Genomic DNA, 6,063 nt, shown 5'->3' with positions numbered 1-6,063 from the left:
GGACATACCCACGCGTTCGGGGAGATGTCCTGTACCACACCCCACTCTCCGCTAAGCGGGAGAGGTGTAAAATTCACAGCAGCAGACCTTCTACTGTGGTCAACGCTGAAAAAAGTACCGTTTCCGGACCCAGAATGGACACTGGACAAAGAGGCCTCCGCGAGGCAACTATCTGGACATACCCACACGTTCGGGGAGATGTCCTCTACCACACCACACTCTCCGCTAAGCGGGAGAGGTGTAAAATTCACAGCAGCAGACCTTCTACTGGGGTCAATGCTGACAAAAAGTACCGTTTCCGGACCCAGAATGGACACTGGACAAAGAGGCCTCCGCGAGGCAACTATCTGGACATACCCACACGTTCGGGGAGATGTCCTCTACCACACCACACTCTCCGCTAAGCGGGAGAGGTGTAAAATTCACAGCAGCAGACCTTCTACTGGGGTCAAGGCTGACAAAAAGTACCGTTTCCGGACCCAGAATGGACACTGGACAAAAGACGGCTCCGCGAGGCAACTATCTGGACATACCCACGCGTTCGGGGAGATGTCCTGTACCACACCCCACTCTCCGCTAAGCGGGAGAGGTGTAAAATTCACAGCAGCAGACCTTCTACTGGGGTCAATGCTGACAAAAAGTACCGTTTCCGGACCCAGAATGGACACTGGACAAAGAGGCCTCCGCGAGGCAACTATCTGGACATACACACACGTTCGGGGAGATGTCCTCTACCACACCACACTCTCCGCTAAGCGGGAGAGGTGTAAAATTCACAGCAGCAGACCTTCTACTGGGGTCAAGGCTGACAAAAAGTACCGTTTCCGGACCCAGAATGGACACTGGACAAAAGACGGCTCCGCGAGGCAACTATCTGGACATACCCACGCGTTCGGGGAGATGTCCTGTACCACACCCCACTCTCCGCTAAGCGGGAGAGGTGTAAAATTCACAGCAGCAGACCTTCTACTGTGGTCAACGCTGAAAAAAGTACCGTTTCCGGACCCAGAATGGACACTGGACAAAGAGGCCTCCGCGAGGCAACTATCTGGACATACCCACACGTTCGGGGAGATGTCCTCTACCACACCACACTCTCCGCTAAGCGGGAGAGGTGTAAAATTCACAGCAGCAGACCTTCTACTGGGGTCAATGCTGACAAAAAGTACCGTTTCCGGACCCAGAATGGACACTGGACAAAGAGGCCTCCGCGAGGCAACTATCTGGACATACCCACACGTTCGGGGAGATGTCCTCTACCACACCACACTCTCCGCTAAGCGGGAGAGGTGTAAAATTCACAGCAGCAGACCTTCTACTGGGGTCAAGGCTGACAAAAAGTACCGTTTCCGGACCCAGAATGGACACTGGACAAAAGACGGCTCCGCGAGGCAACTATCTGGACATACCCACGCGTTCGGGGAGATGTCCTGTACCACACCCCACTCTCCGCTAAGCGGGAGAGGTGTAAAATTCACAGCAGCAGACCTTCTACTGTGGTCAACGCTGAAAAAAGTACCGTTTCCAGACCCAGAATGGACACTGGACAAAGAGGCCTCCGCGAGGCAACTATCTGGACATACCCACGCGTTCGGGGAGATGTCCTCTACCACACCACACTCTCCGCTAAGCGGGAGAGGTGTAAAATTCACAGCAGCAGACCTTCTACTGGGGTCAACGCTCAAAAAAGTGCTGTGCCTTGGGGCATTGACATGAAATCACTTTCTCTACGCAAGCTAAGTCAGGTCAAGGAGTTACCTCTAGCTTTGGAATGGGTGTCACTTGTGTGCGTTGATTGCATCTGTCTGTGCATTTATGCATTTGTTTGTCCTGACGAAACTTGATTATTTCTCGACTGTTTATTTTCTCGTATGACACGACATAGAAACTACTTGTGACTACTGTCTTTGTGTGCTGTCGAGCGGATGTTCTTTGCATCAAAGGTATAGCCTGCTGTGTCATTCGATTCATTTGTCCAGATATGCCATTTATGATCTTTAAGGATGTACAATGACGCATATGGTGGCCTGTCGAAAAATACACACATACTGGTCAAAGCATACTCATTTTGGTGGTACAGACAGGATAAATTGAACGTTTTTGGAATTTTTGTGCCAGCTCTTAACAGGAGAAGTAAGGTCTGTGGGCTGTTAATTACTTCATATGTTGATAAGCTCTTTTCCTGCTGACATGTTTCACATTGTTCAGATTGAGCAGGTAATATTTGTGCAATAGTGTCTAAGATGCCTTTTTGTGACACGTCAAGTGGCTGCACTATGAATTGTGACATGTTCTTTGTAGATGGTAAGGCCTTGTCACCACATTGAGTACAACTATACAGACTAAGACTTTTCAGGCAAAGCAGGTCATCTCCAAGGAAAGGAGACCGAAGTGTGTATTCTACAAAGCTGTTTAATATGGTGCATTCTTCTGTCCTAGAACATTTCTGAGACACTAATGACACTGATGTGTTGGCTAGATTGAATTTCTCAAGTTTCCGTCTAAATGTTGAGTCCTGCGCTGCTGCTTCTTCAAGCCGTGTGTGACATTTTTTGATAGCAGATGTCTGTTGTAGAAATGTTAGAATTGGTAATGGTATAGCTTCACACATATTGTCATTTAGACTTTCATTGCATAAAACCACATCATCATCATCTTCTTCCAAATTGTCCTCCGTTATTGTTCTGTTAATTGCTTTCAACTGTCCAGGCACAGAATGTACAGATGTCTGTATGTTTTGCTTGAACAACTGTGTGGACACCACACATACTCAACCAAACTACTAGTTTGTGTATAAAATCTAATGGGTCATTGTGCATTCCTAAGGCCAAGTAAGATGCTATTCACTAGTTGTTGAGTGACACCACAGATTGTTTTGCAATCAAATGTGTGACCTGGATTTTGAAAAAACGCTTGAATGAGAGCTGCTAAATTCCCCGGCATAGATGACAACTGAACCATCGAAGTAGGTGTCAATGGTTTCAATTTATCTTGTACTACTTGTAGATGCAGTACCCACGCGTTCGGGGAGATGTCCTGTACCACACCCCACTCTCCGCTAAGTGGGAGAGGTGTAAAATTCACGGCAGCAGACCTTCTACTGAGGTCAACGCTCAAAAAAGTGCTGTGCCTTGGGGCATTGACAATTATTTAATTAACGAATTAAATAACCTTATTTTATTCTGAAGGCAACCGGATGTCTTAAATTAGCTAGCTCTCAGACAGGAAATTCTAAATTAGCTCATAAGACAAGGCCAAATATCTGTCTGAGAGTGGAGCCTGCCTGGCAAATTACATGGGGGGTCCTTTTTGTGGGCTTGGCCGAAAGTGGGCGTTACCAAAAGGTGGGCGTGGCCATGGCCGCCAGAAGTCTGTCAGATTTTGACAGCTTCAAATTAGTGTTAAACATAATATAACCCAATTGACTCCAGTCCTCTCTGTTTAATATATCTATAATGAAACTATATAAACTATGCATATACCATGAAGTGCTATGACTACTAGCTCTGGTCCATAGCTCTAATGCGTTTCATTTAGAGCTATGTTACTCTAAACTTCCCCGCTCGCATGAATGCAGACCAGCCTCTACTCTTTGGCGTAAATAAAAAGAACGTTTTTGCTACACATAAAAACAAAGGCGAGTTGTGTCATTAGAAAGCCTACTTTGGTAATTGGTTCTAGTTCTAGTGAACAGAAATAATAAATAAATAGACTTGGTAACCTAACTGTAGGGAGTGCAAACACATTAAAGAACCTGGGGGTTATCATCTATGAAAAGGCAACACAATGAGCAGAAAATAAAAATGAACCATGTAAATACAACAAATTGAGCAGAGCACTGCAGGGAGTTGAACCCCATTCCGGTAAACCAGAAGTACCACAACCAGTGCCTTGGTTTTTGTTTTGTTTTACGAGGTCCATTCGTTGAAATGTAAATGTTGCATTGCAACGGTAAAGTAATTTCACAATTGACATTGTAGGCAATAATTAATAACGGTATGGCACCAGGCCAAAGCCATGGGGATAGAGTATGTTTTGCACTCTGAGTGAGTGTGTGTGTGTGTGTGTGTCCGTCAGTTTGTTAACAGCTAATCTCCAGCACCATTAACCCGGTCGATGCCAAATTTTGCACACACACTCCCTGGATGCCAACGATGAACCTCTGTCCCAAATTTTCCAGAACGGCCTGTATAGCACCACACATTTTTGTATGCCCTCCGAGACTATGGACTATAGCCTTTCGCTTTTCCGCGATTTAACCTTTTTTCAAATCGTGAACAATGATGAAGAATCGCGCACTATAGCATGCCACTTAATGACCTTGGGGTCATCAAGGTCATTGATATTGATCAATAACCTTGAGCAGTATAAATGACCTTCAATAAGACTAGTAAATGACCTTGACCAGTATAAATGACCTTGACCAGTATAAATGACCGTGACCAGTATATGACTGACCAGTATAAATTACCTTCATGAGACTAGTAAATGACCTTGACCAGTATAAATGACCTTCATAAGACTAGTAAATGATCTTCACCAGTATGAATTACCTTGACCAGTATGCGGTCCGTGACCATGGACTATAGCCTTTCGCTTTTCCTTGATTTTCACCTTTTTTTTTAATCCTTAACAATGATGAAGAATCGCACACAATAGCGCGCCGCTCAATGACCTGAGACCATGGACCAATGAACCATGTAAATATAACACATTGAGCAGGGCACTGCAGGGAGTTGAACCCCGTTCCGGTAAACCAGAAGTCAGACACCAGTGCCTTAGTTTTTGTGTTGTTGTTCATTTACAGGTCCAGGTGTGCATACGCATGTGCGCCTGTGCATGTGTAGGTGCATTTGTGCATGTCTGTGCACGCTTCAATGACCACTGTTGGACCCCATGGGGATCAAGGACCTCAGGGAGCCACCCATAATTCACAACGGTCACAGCAAACTCTGTTGCATCACAACTGGTGGCCAACAGTCGTAACCAACACCGCCACCGACCCACAGGAGAATACCATCGCACAGTGGTATCAGACCAACCACAATCAGCCAGCCCTCAAACCAAACCCTTCGACCTAGAAGAACTCGAAACTGCAATGGGAAAGTTGAAACCCGGAAAAGCAGCAGGGATTGATGACATACTGGCAGAAATTATACAGCACCTGGAACCTAACGCAAAGACCTGGCTCGTAGGGATGCTGAATACATGCATGGCACAGAAAACCATCCCTTCTGTCTGGAGAACGGCCAAAGTGGTTGCAATCCCTAAACCTGGCAAAGACCCATCATCCCCAAAGAGCTACCGACCCATTTCCCTCATCTGCATCACCTACAAGAGAGGCTGCTACTCCAACGCCTCATGCCACTCATAGACACCAAACTGACTAAAGACCAAGCTGGTTTCCGTCCCGGCCGCTCCTGTGCTGGACAGAGCTCAACCTCACCCAACACATTGAGGATGGGTTTGAGGGAAAACAAATAACTGGAGCAGCAACTGGAGGGCGAAGCAAGCACGCAGGCAGCTTGTGCCTGCCTGCGTGCGTGCCTGCCTGCCTTCCTCATGTGGAAGCTGCGTAGTTGAGTTTGTGTGTGTCTTTCTTTTTCTGTCTTTCTTTCTTAGGACGAAGATCAAGGTAGACGCCGTTGGAAGGCTCAACACAAGTCGATGCCCCTAGAGATCCATCCCAAAGCTTCCCTCAGGGAGTCCAGCAAGCCAGCTAGCCAGCAAGCCCGCCCAGTCAGCCAACGCAGCCAGCCAGCTCCGCCAGTCAGCCAGTGTAGAAAGTCAGGCTGCCAAGCCAGCGCACATCAGCCCTTGCAGTCAACCATTGTAGCCATACCAGCCTTGCTCAGTCAGCTCAGCCAGGCCTCTCTCGAGGCCTGGCTCTCTGTCTGCCTGGCCCGGTCTGCCCCGCCCTGCCTTGCAGCAACAGAACCAGCCTTGCTGGCAAGCCAGCCAGCTCAGAATACGAGCTCAGCAAGCCAGCGCAGCTGGCAAGCACGCAGTTAGTCTAAACCAGTTTCAGACTGGCAGGCCAAGGCAGACAGACAGGAAGACCGA

Source organism: Protomyctophum parallelum (genome assembly GCF_964188405.1).
Source record: "Protomyctophum parallelum genome assembly, chromosome: 5".
Classification (NCBI taxonomy): domain Eukaryota; kingdom Metazoa; phylum Chordata; class Actinopteri; order Myctophiformes; family Myctophidae; genus Protomyctophum; species Protomyctophum parallelum.
This window is presented reverse-complemented; position numbering follows the sequence as displayed.